General features: G+C 39.4%; 1 long non-coding RNA gene across 1 annotated transcript; it reads left to right on the top strand.

Moving 5' to 3' along the window:
* The first annotated feature begins 1,365 nt into the window (after positions 1 to 1,365).
* On the top strand, positions 1,366 to 6,686 carry LOC122434562. Its single transcript, XR_006267415.1, has 3 exons — positions 1,366 to 1,451; positions 1,597 to 1,598; positions 6,619 to 6,686. It is a non-coding gene; the product is annotated as an uncharacterized LOC122434562 (long non-coding RNA).
* Positions 6,687 to 12,611: the final 5,925 nt, after the last annotated feature.

The following is a 12,611-nucleotide window of genomic DNA, read 5'->3' as shown; positions in this document are numbered from 1 at the left end:
TGAACTCAGGTCATTTCAAAGGCAAATAATTAAACATCACAGTATTTCAAGTCTATGTTCCAACCACTAATGCTGAAGAAGCTGAATTTGAACAGTTCTATGAAGTCCTCCAAGACCTTCTAGAACTAACACCCCCAAAAGATGTCCTTTTCATCATAAGGGTCTGGAATACAAAAGTAGGAAGTCAAGAGATACCTGGAGTAACAGGCAAGTTTGGTTTTGGAGCATAAATGAAACAGGGTGAAGACTAACAGAGTTTTGCCAAGAGAACACACTGGTCATGGCAAATACCCTTTTCCAATAACACAAAAGATGACTCTACACATGGACATCACCAGATGTCAATACCAATGTGTTATTCTTTGCAACTGAAGATGGAAAAACTCTATACAGTCAGCAAAAACAAGCCCAGGAGCTGACTGTGGCTCAGATCAGTTGAAAAAATTCAAACTTAAATTGAAGAAAGTAGGGAAAATCAGTAGACCATTTAGGTATGACTGAAATAAAATACCTTATGATTATACAGTAGAAGCAATAAATAGGTGTATTGGATTAGATCTGAAGGACAGAGTACCTGAAGAACTATAGACAAAGGTTATTAACACTGTACAGGAGGTGGTGACCAAAATCATCCCCAAGAAAAAGAAATACAACAAGGCAAAATTGTTGTCTGGGGAGACCTTAAAAATATCTGAGAAAAGAAGAGAAGCAAAAAGCAAAGGAGAAAAGGAAATATATACCCATCTGAATGCAGAGTTCCAAAGAATAGCAAGGAGGGGGAGATAAGAAAGACTTAAATGAACGTTCAAAGAAAAAGAGGAAAACAATATAATGGGAAAGACTAGAGGTCTCTTCAAAAAAAATTAGAGATACTAAGGAAATATTTCATGCAAAGATGGGCACAATAAAGGATAGAAATAGCATTGACCTAACAGAAGCAGAAGAGATTAAGAAGAGGTGGCAAGAATACACAGAAGAACTGTACCAAAAAGTCTAATGACCTGGATAAGCATGGTGATGGGTCACTCACCTAGAGACAGACATCCTGGAGTATGAAATCAAGTGAGCCTTAGGAAGCATTACTAGGAACAAAGTTAGTGAGGTGATGGAATTCCAGCTGAGCTATTTCAAATCATAAAAGATGAAGTTGTTAAAGTGCTGCACTCAACATGCCAGCAAATTTAGAAAACTCAGCAGTGGCCACAGGACTGGAATAGGTCAGTTTTCATTCCACTCCCAATGAACGACAGTGCCAAAGAATGTTCAGACTACCACACCATTGGGTTCATTTCACATGCTAGCAAGGCGATGGTCAAAGTCCTTCAAGCAAGGCTTCAACAGTATGTGAACCAAGAACTTCCAGATGTTCAAGCTGGATTAAGAAAAGGCAGAGGAACCAGAGATCAAATTACCAACATCCACTGGATCATAGAAAAAGCAAGAGAATTCCAGTAAAATATATACTTCTGGCTCATTGACTATGTCAAGGCCTTTGACTGTGTGGATGTGCGTCAGTAGTGTCTGGCTCTTTGAGACCCTATGGAATGTAGGCTGCCTGGCTCTTCTGTCCATAGGATTCTCCATGCAAGAATACAGGAGTGAGTTTCTGTTTTCTCCTCCAGGGGATCTTCCCGACCCAGGGATGAAACCCACATCTCGTAAGGCTGTGGCATTGCAGGTGAATTATTTACCGCTGAGACACCAGTAAACTGTGGAAAGTTCTTAAAGAGATGGAAGTACCAGATCACCTTACCTTCCTCCTGAGAAACCTGTATGCATGTCAAGAAGCAACATTTAGAACTGGACATGGAACAATGGACTGGTTCATAATTGGGAAAGGAGTATGTCAAGGCTGTCTATTGTCACCCTGCTTATTTAACTTCTATGGAGAGTACATCATGTGAAATGCTGAGCTGGATGATGCACAAACTGGAATAAAGATTGCCAGGAAAATTATTGATAACCTCAGAAATGCATATGATACCACCCTAATGGGAGAAAGTGAAGAGAAACTAAATAACATCTTGATGAAGGTGAAAGAGCAGAGTGAAAAAGCTGGCTTAAGACTCAACATTCAAAAAACTAAAACTGTGGTGTCTGGTCCCATCACTTCATGGCATATAAATGGAAAAAATGGAAACAGTGACAGACTATTTTCTTGGGCTCCAACATCACTTTGGTGGTGAATTCAGCTATAAAATTAACAGATGCTTGCTCCTTGGAAGAAAAGTTATGACAAACCTAGTGAAGTGAAGTCGCTCAGTCATGTCCGACTCTTTGCAACCCCTTGGACTGTAGGCTACCAGGCTCCTCTGTCCATGGGATTCTCCAGGCAAGAATACTGGAGTGGGTTGCCATTTCCTTCTCCAGGGAATCTTCCCGACCGAGGGATCGAACCCGGGTCTCCCACATTGCAGGCAGACGTTTTACCCTCTGAGCCACCAGGGAAGCCCAAACCTAGACAGTGTATTAAAAAGCAGAGACATTAGTTTGCCAACAGAGGTCCATATAGTCAAGGCTATGGTTTTTCCAGAAGTCATGTATGGATGTGAGAGTTGGACCATAAAGAAGGCTGAGTGCCAGAGATTGATGCTTTTGAACTGCAGTGCTGGGGACGACTTTTGAGAGTCCCTTGGGCTGCAAGGAGATCAAATGAGTCAATCCTAAATGAAATCAATCTGGAATATTCATTGAAAGGACTGACGTTGAAGTTGAAGCTCCAAGATTTTGGCCATCTAATGTGAAGAGCCAACTCATTGGAAAAGACCCTGATGCTGGGAATGATTGAGAGCAGGAGAAGGTGGCGACAGAGATTTAGATGGCTGTATGGAGTCACCAATTCAATGGACATGAGCTTGAGCAAACTTCGGGAGATATTGAAGGAATGCCTGTTGCACTGCAGTTCATGGGGTCACAGAGAGTCGGACATGACTGAGTGACTGAACAACTCTCTGGGATATCTTTTTTCCTACTGTTCAGCTGCCGGTGCTGGTATGTGGGGAGATAGAGGCTATAGTGATTGCTCCACTCCTTTCAAATGACTCAGCAGTATCACTTTGCCTCTATGGCTGCTGAGCTTTCCTCCACAGGCATTCCCACTATGATTTCCTCCCTCAAGTCCCTTCAGGCTGTCTTTCCACAGTCAACAGCAGACATCCCCGTGGGATTGCTTTCCAATCCCTATGCTCCAGCTCCCAGCTACTGCACTTTCTATGGAACTTGAATGCCTGTCTGGGGCCCATAGGGCTTTGGCAAGGATTGTCTGTATGGTTCTCATTCCATTCAGCCTGTCATAGATCAGCTGCCTCACTCTCCATTGGCCTCAAATGCTTCTCCTCTCTTGCAAACAACTACTCTAATGTAGGGATCTGACCCCTGCTTCAGTTCCACCATCCCCAGTTGCAGGTCCAGTCCTGTTGTCTTTCCTCTTACCCCCCCCCCACCCCTACTTACTTCATCCTACCGAATTCTGCATGGATCTATATATTCCTTTTGGAGAAGGCAATGGCAACCCACTCCAGTACTCTTGCCTGCAAAGTCCCATGGATGGAGGAGTCTGGTAGGCTGCCGTCTATGGGGTTGCACAGAGTTGGACACGACTGAAGCAACTTGGCAGCGGCAGCAGCATATATTCCTTTCCAGGAACTTTTGCACACTCTCAGCTGATGTTCTGAAAGATCTGTGTCTGAAAGTGTATTCTTGATGTATCCACGGAGAGAGATGTACTCCATGTCCACCTAATCCTCCACCATCTTATCTCTCCTGAACATACTCTGCTTTCTAACACAATATAAATAACGTGTTGTTACAAAATAATTTAAATGAATGTAACTGACTGCTAAAAGTGAGTTGTGTGTAATAGACCTTTAGAGCTGCAAGGGAGTTTAGAAATTGTCTAGTACAATCCCCTATTTTTTCACATTAGGAGATTGAGGCCAAAAGAAGGAAGGAATTAAACACAGTCATTGTTATTTAGAGGTTGAGCTAGGACTCACATGCACGTCCTCAACATTATTTTGTCATGCATTAAAACCTACAAAATTTTCTGTATCTTGAGCTGCTAAAATTACCTCAGAAGCTCATTCTAGACCATATCTTATCCAGACTCATGTATATGTCATCTTCCTAAATTCACAGAGGTATTCTCACTTATTTATAGGGAGGCTATGGTGGAAAGAGAGTGGGAGAATTGTAAACCTTATTTGGTAGGCAAACTAACAAAAATTAAGATAGAATGATTAATCCAAGGCCTATATAGAGGATTTTTCTACTTCAGTTGTGAATTGATTGAAGGAAGATGAATATAAACCTGGCTTATAACCATCAATCAGTAAGAGAGTGTCTGGAAATAACATCACAGCTGCCATAAATGAATCTCATTAGAAACTGACATAAAAAGATGAGATGAGAAAAGATGTGCAGGTTTCATGTTCTGCTACTCACAACCCTTTGTAGCATTTTATTCCTCTTTCAAATGTTTGTTGTGATAGAATAACCTCTGTTTAGTAAGTTTCAATCCTATGTTAAGGACTCTACTGTTATTTGTAAACTGTTATTTGTTAAGAGATAATTCTATGGGGATCTTAATTTCACAGAGTTCTCTTATTGGAGATTATGCTCTTCAATTAATGTAACCAGAAAGTGTGCATGTGTGTTCAGTCGTTCAGTAGTGTCTGACTCTTTGAAATCCACCAGGCTCCTCTGTCCATGGAATTTTCTCCTGTAGCTCCTGCATTGGCAGGCGAATTCTTTACCACTGAGAAACTTGGGGAATCTGGCTAGAAAACACTGTTTTAAAACAAATCAACATTTATATCCCTTGCCTAGTATGTGGAAGGAACTACACAAAGTATTTCTCCTAGAACCTTTGTAATAGTTTGAAATTCAGTAGCAAGGAGGCCCAGAAAGGAAAGAGGTAGAATTTTCTTATTTGAAGAATAAGGCCACTGGTGGTTAAGGAAATTTTCAACAAAATGAAAAGACAACATAAGGAATGCAGAGCACATTTGCAAATGATGTGATCAACAAGGGGTTAATATCTGAAATATAAAAAAGCTCACACCACTCAGTATCAGAAAAAGAGCCTAATCAAAAAATGGGCAGAAGACCTAAATAGACAGATGGTCAATAGGCACATGAAAAGATATTCACTAATTATTAGAGAACTGCAAATCAAAACTACAGTGAGGTATCATCTCATGAGAGTCAGAATGGTTGTCATAAAAAAAAATCTATAGATAATACATGCTGGAGAGGGTATAGAGAAAATGTGTGTACAGTTTGCAGGAAGTACATTGTTACAACCACTATGGAAAACTGTATGGAGGCTCCTTTAAAAACTAAAAATAGGACTACCATATGATCCAACAAGTCTACTCTTGGGTATATATTTTCAAAAGATAAAAACTATAATTCAAAAAGATACATGCACCCTTATGCTCATAGCACCGCTACTCATAATAGCCAAAGACATGGAAACAGCATAAATGTCCATCCACAGAGGAATGGATAAAGAAAATGTGGTACATATATACAATGGAATATTGCTTAGCCACTAAAAAGAAGGAAATAATGCCATCTGTTGCAAGATGGATAGACCTGGTTCATCATACTGAATGAAGTAAGTCAGACAGAAAAGGAGAAATACCATATGACATCCCTTATATGTGGAATCTAAAAAGAAACGATACAAAAGAAGTTATTTACAAAACAGAAATAGACTCATGGACTGAGAGAAGAACTTTTGTGGTTGCCAGGGGGAAAGTTGGGGGAGTGAATAGTTAGGGAGTTTGAGATAGACATTGTTATACGTAAAACGGGTAACCAACAACCTCCTACAGTAGAGCACAGGGAACTTTGATGAATGTTATGTGGCAACCTGGATGAGACAGGAGTTTGGGGGAGAATGGATACATATACATGTATATGCATATGTAAGAAGAGAAAGTAAAGGAGAAGGAGAAAAGGAAAGATATACCCATCTGAATGCAGAGTTCCAAGAATAGCAAGGAGAAATAAGAAAGCCTTCTTAAGAGATCAATGCAAAGAAACAGAGGAAAACAACAGAATGGGAAAGACTAGAGAGCTCTTCAAGAAAATTAGATATAACAAGGGAATATTTCATCCAGAGATGGGCAAAATAAAGGACAGAAATGGTATGGTTCTAACTGAGGCAGAAGATATATAAAGAGGTGGTAATAATACACAGAAGAACTATACAAAAAGGATCTTAATGACCCAGATAACGACAATGGTGTTATCACTCACCAAGAGTCAGACATCCTGGAATATGAAGTTCATTGTGTCTTTGGAAGAATCACTGCGAACATAGCTAGTGGAGGTGATGGAATTCCAGTTGAGCTATTCCAAATCCTAAAAGATGATACTGTGTAAGTGCTGCACTTGATAAGCCAGCAAATTTGGAAAACTCAGCAGTGGCCACAGGACTGGAAAGGTTCAGTTTTCATTCCAATCACAAAGAAAGGCAATGCCAATGAGGCTCTAACAGCACGTGAATTAAGAAATTCCAGATGTTCAAGCTGGACTTAGAAAAGGCAGAGGAACCAGAGATCAAACTGTTAACATCCGCTGGATCATAAAAAAGCAAGAGAATTCCAGAAAAACGTCTACTTTTGCTTGATTGACTATGCCAAAGCCTTTGACTGTGTGGTCACAACAAGCTGTGGAAAATTCTTCAAGAGATGGGAATACCAGACCACTTTACCTGCCCCCTGAGAAATCTGTATGCAGATCAAGAAGCAACAGTTAGAACTGGACATGGAACATCAGACTGGTTCTAAATTGAAAAAGGATATATATTGTCATCCTGCTTATTTAACTGATATGCAGAGTACATCATGCGAAATGCCAGGCTGCATGAAGCACAAGGTGGAATCAAGATTGCTGGCAGAAGTATCAATAACCTCAGATATGCAGATGACACCACCCCAATGGCACAAAGTGAAGGGGAACTAAAGAGCCTCTTGATGAAAGTGAAAAAGGAGAGTGAAAAAGCTGGCTTAGATTCGATACATGAGACAGGGTGCTCAGGGCTGGTGCACTGGAATGACCCTGAGGGATGGGATGGGAAGGGAGGTGGGAGGGGAGCTTCAGGATGGGGAACACATGTACACCCATGGCTGATTCATGTCAATGTATGGCATAAACCACTACAATATTTTTAAGTAATTAGTCTCCAATTAAAATAAATATATTAATTTAAAAAAACCCCTCAACATTCAAAAAATGATCCTGGCATCTGGTCCCATCACTTCATGGCAAATAGATGGGGAAACATTGGAAACAGTGACAGACTACTTTCTTGGGCTCTAAAATCTCTGCAGATGGTGACTGCAGTCATGAAATTAAAAGACGCTTGCTTTCTGGAAGCAATGACAAACCTAGATAGCATATTAAAAAGCAGAGATGTTACTTGGCTGACAAAGGTCCATCTAGTCAAAGCTATGGTTTTTCCAGTAGTCATGTATGGATGTGAGAGTTGGACTATAAAGAAAGCTGAGCACTGAAGAATTGATGCTTTTGAACTGTGGTGTTGGAGAAGACTCTTGAGAGTCCCTTGAACTGCAAGGAGATGAAACCAGTCAATTCTAAAGGAACTCAGTCCTGACTATTCATTGGAAGGACTGATGCTGAAGCTGAAACTCCAGTACTTTGGCCACCTCATGTGAAGAGTTGACTCATTGGAAAAGACCCTAATACTGGGAGGGATTGGGGGCAGGAGAAGAAGGGGATGACAGAGGATGAGATGGCTGGATGGCATCACCGACTCAATGGGCATGAGTTTGAGTAAACTCCAGGAGTTGGTGATGGACAGGGAAGCCTGGCGTGCTTCGATTCATGGGGTCACAAAGAGATGGAAACGACTGAGTGACTGAATTGAGCTGAATGTGTTATGAATATGAAAATGGGTAGAATGATATTTAGGCACTCATAAAAGACTTAATTTTTGAAAAGCAATGCCAGTACTTATCACTGGGCTTGTGATAATCACTATGTAAATGAAGGACTACTCTACAGGAAAATCTTTGTGTGTGCATACAATCATGAATAGTTAAATGCAAAAGGACATTTGAGGACGTTTACCCCCACCTTCGGCTTCCTAGGTGGCACTAGTGGTAAAGAATCTGCTTGCCAATGCAGGAAACAAAAGAGATGTAGGTTCAGTCCCAGGGTGGGGAAGATCCCCTAGAGGAAGGCATGACAACCCACTCCGGTATTCTTGCTAGAGAATCCCAGGGACAAAGGCACCTGGAAGTTTACAGTCCATATGGTCGCAGAGTTGGACACGACAGAAGTGACTTAGCACACATGCTCTCAATCCTACCTCACCATTTTACAGATAAAGGAATTGAAGCCCAAAGAGCTGTACTGACTTGACTAAAGGCACATAGCTAGGGAGTATAAAACCCATGATTAGAATTTAGCTTTCCTTAAAACTTGAAACTACTGTCTAAGATTGAGAAATAGTTTTCAATAGTGATTACTACTATGGGCTTGAACTCAGAATACATGAATCTGTAATCCTGACTCTACCCTTTCTTGGATGTGTGACCTCACCCAAGTTATAAACCTCACTGTGCCTTGGTTGACCTTTTTACAAAATTAGGATAACAGTAATACTTCATGAGTAGCAAACAAGTGATTAAAATAGTTTCTAGTACATTCAATAGATACCTTTATTGGTAATAAGAGTTGTCATTATTGCTAGTTATCATTATTGCTAGTCTTTTCTATTTGTAATAATACCCACTTCCACCTTAGAAAAATTCAAGGTAGCTTTCATGAATTATTGCTGGATATTTAGAAGGATATCTGTATGAAATAAACAAGAAGTATAGATAAATGCTGTTGTGATATTCATTAACTAATATATTCATCTAGAATCCTTATTAGGAATGTTGTAAGCATCCATGAAATCCGTAGCTATGTGTTCCACTATTTATAGGTTCAGTCCTTAGAACATTAAGATAGCATTGGTAACTTCATTAAGAACATTAAATTTTGGTCTTTAGTGAGCTCATTCATTAAGTAACCCCTAGCTGTGTTCCGGAGAAAGCAATGGCACGCCACTCCAGTACTCTTCCCTGGAAGATCCCATGGAAGGAGGAGCCTGGTAGGCTGCAGTCTATGGGGTCACCAAGAGTCGGACATGACTGAGAGAATTCACTTTCATTTTTCACTTTCATGCATTGAAGAAGGAAATGGCAACCCACTCCAGTGTTCTTGCCTGGAGAATCCCAGGGATGGGGGAGCCTGGTGGGCTGCCATCTATGAGGTTGCACAGAGTCGGACACGACTGAAGTGATTTAGCAGCAGAAGCAGCAGCAGCAGCTGTGTTCCAGGAAAGGGTTGGTGTTAGAGTGAGGTATGGTAAAGGAAAGGATGAATTGAGCTTCAGAATGAGGAATGAATAAAACCTATTACTCTGACTGGTAGTTGCCTTGAAAACAATTCAATAATAGCCAGTGTACAAATTACACAAAATACTTTTCTTTAAAGAAATTTAAAGCTCCCTCCTGCAGCTAGGAACATGAGCCTGAGTCAGGTTTCTCTTAGTCAAATGCATTTGAAACCAGGGCTGAAGAGGAATGTGGGACAATGTATTGTTCTCAGCTGTTTGTAGAGTGATACCCATTTTTGATCAACACAAGGTTATATCTAGAGTATCAGCTGAACTCTTCATGTTATTGACCAAGTTAAGGGTTGAATCTGTGTATCCTGATTTTATAGCCCAGTGCTTTTCTACTACTAGTAAGAACTAATATTTACTCAGTTATTACTCTATTAACCTGTTTCATTTATTATAAACAGGATAATATTATTACCTAACTTGGAGCATTGTAGTGAGGGATTAAATAAGGTATGTTGCACTTGGAATAGTTCCTTGTGCATAGTAAGTGTTCAAAAAATTTTTAACTGCCTTCTCATTTTTCAGTCTTGGAAGGCTTCTCTTAAAATCTGGTGTTTAGAATTACACCCAGTGTATGTTTCTGCTCCAGATCTCACTTTTGTGTTATCATTGTCTCTGGTACCAGTATATGATCTTTCCTCTAGAACTAAGATATGAGCCCCTATGTTTTGTACAGGGTTTTAGTCATATTAATTAACCAGATCAAATTTATCCAGCAAGTTAGTGATGAAGCTGGCACCCAAACCAGAATTCTTTTCACACTGAGCTTGGTACATAGTAGGCATTCCATAAATCTCACAGTGAATGAATGACTCAGTTTTATTTTGTAATTCATTCATTATATCATTCACCAAGTATTTATGTACCTCCCTTAGAAGGTATTGCATTGGTTAGGATATTACATCTTTACTAAAAGTCTGACTTAACTAGTGTTTGGGAAACTATGTTACATTATTTACTTTTATCAAACTAACTGCCTGATCAGAGTCAATCTTCCTGATTGTACTGCCATTCAGCATGTATTTCTCCATCCTGCCCACATGGATATCAAGAGATACCCTGTCAAAGACCCTGCTAAACTCCAGATATAGTCTTTTACAGTATTCCCTTTTAAAGTTAGCTCAAGATGCAGCATAGTATAGTGTTTAGGTACTGGAATTTGGAGTTGAACTTGGCTTCGAATCCAGGCTGTTACTTTCTAGCTCTGTGGACTTGGGCAGTTTACTTTTATGTTGATTTAAAATCTCTAAAAGCTTGTTTCTTCATCTATAAAATGAGAATAATAATATAGTATGATATAATGGTATAAAATATAAAATAATAAGACATAATAGCATAATGACATGAGATTAGTTAAAAAAAAAAAAAAAAAACAACTCTAGGGAAAATGTAAGGTGCATGTGACTTTCTCGCCACAGTGCCAGGCACATAGAAAGTATTGTTATTATCGTATCTCTCAAATGAATATAGTAAGTATCTCATAGGGTGGTTGGGAGGTATAAATGCAATGATGCATGTGAGTTAGCAGGCATCCAGTTGGACCCCCTCCATCTACTCTCCCCTGTCTTTTTTTTTTTTCCTGCACCTATCTTCCTCCCATTTTCCTCCAACTCCTCTCATAGCTCAAGTACTCAAGTATAGAGTTGGATAAATCAAGCTCAGGAAGCCTGAAAATAGCTTCCTCCAAATCTCCCTCCACCCTGTGTTAGGTTTCTAGTCAGTGTCTGTTCTGTGAGGCCCACAGACTCCCCTAAGATTTTAGATTTCCAGTGGATTTTACACAGACTACTGCTGAATGGGAAGCTAATTAAAATGTTTGCTCACTGCATATCTGGGCTCCATCATATGTAGGGACTTTCGATGAAAGATAAATCTTCTAAACTTGTCAGTCCTCTGTATGGTTTCCTTTTTATAAGAAACAACTATGCCCCATGACTTAATGTAAATGAGCCTATATAACAGCCTTTTACCAGTCTTTTTAATTTGAGCTTTAACAGTACACTATTTAACTGCCCACAGTTGTGTTCTGGTGTCCACTGACTGAATAGAGAAGGAGACACAAAAGCTGCAACAAAATTAGTAGCTTGCTTCATTTCTGCTTGTTTTGTTTTTAGATTACTGTAGGAATGTCATTTCTAGTTTCCAGGTCTCATTTCTTCCAGCTATGAAATGAAGGACTCTGTTGGATCATTTATAGTCTTAATATTTATGATTCTATATGATGTGAGTTTTTTTTTCCTATTCAGTTGATCTGACAGTGATAATACCTCACATCTGCAAAGGTATTTTGCCCTTTTTTTTTAATAAAAGGGCTTACACACACATAAGCTCACAGTATTCTCATCATTACCCTTAAAGTACGTAGAGCCAGGAAACTTGAACATAGCACATAGAAGTTAAATGTTTTGCCCTTAGAAATACAGCATATTAGTGATAAAACCATGATAGACCTCAGTTCTCCTGACTCCTAATCTAGTGTAACCACACAGAAAGTTGAATTACTGTAATATGGCTGTGTTCTAGAAGAAGTTCCCCTTAAAAATCATATCACCTGTAACATCATTACTTTTATTGTGATTTATGTTGGTTATTTTTAAGAGGATAAAGCTGTCGCTTTATGTATTTTTTTTTCTGAGCACAAAACTTCCTATATACCACATAAACTAATAAGCATAATTTGGTAACTATTATAATGGATAATAACCCCCAAACATCTTAGTGATGTTACTTCATAATACCCATGCTGTGAAGCTATTTTCTTCCCACCAAACTTATGCAAGTCAGTTGAGAAGTAGATGGTGACCTTTAAATGGAGGTGCCTCCTAAACAAGTGTGTCCAGAATTATCTATAACAGCTCTTTAATTGGACTTAGCAATTCAGTAACCTCACCTTTTTTAGAATAGCATTTGGAACCAAGAAATTAGTAAAAAAAAAAATGTGTCTGTGCAATAAAAATAATTGTTAAAAATCAATGCATATTACAGGATAATTCCTTTGGCATTCCCCCTCACTTCTCAAGAGGCTGGTTATCTGGTATCTAAATCCTCTGATTACAAGTGAGAACAGGAGCTACAAGAGGCAGGCACACTGTCAACCAAATTGAGAACTGAGTTTGACAAAATATGGGGAAAGCACAGAAAAGCAATAAAGTCCAGAAATAAGAACTCACAAAGAACTGCA

The sequence above is a fragment of the Cervus canadensis genome, chromosome X, assembly GCF_019320065.1.
Source record: "Cervus canadensis isolate Bull #8, Minnesota chromosome X, ASM1932006v1, whole genome shotgun sequence".
Lineage (NCBI taxonomy): Eukaryota > Metazoa > Chordata > Mammalia > Artiodactyla > Cervidae > Cervus > Cervus canadensis.
Note: the sequence above shows the minus strand (reverse complement) of the source record. Positions and strands in the feature narration are given on the sequence as shown.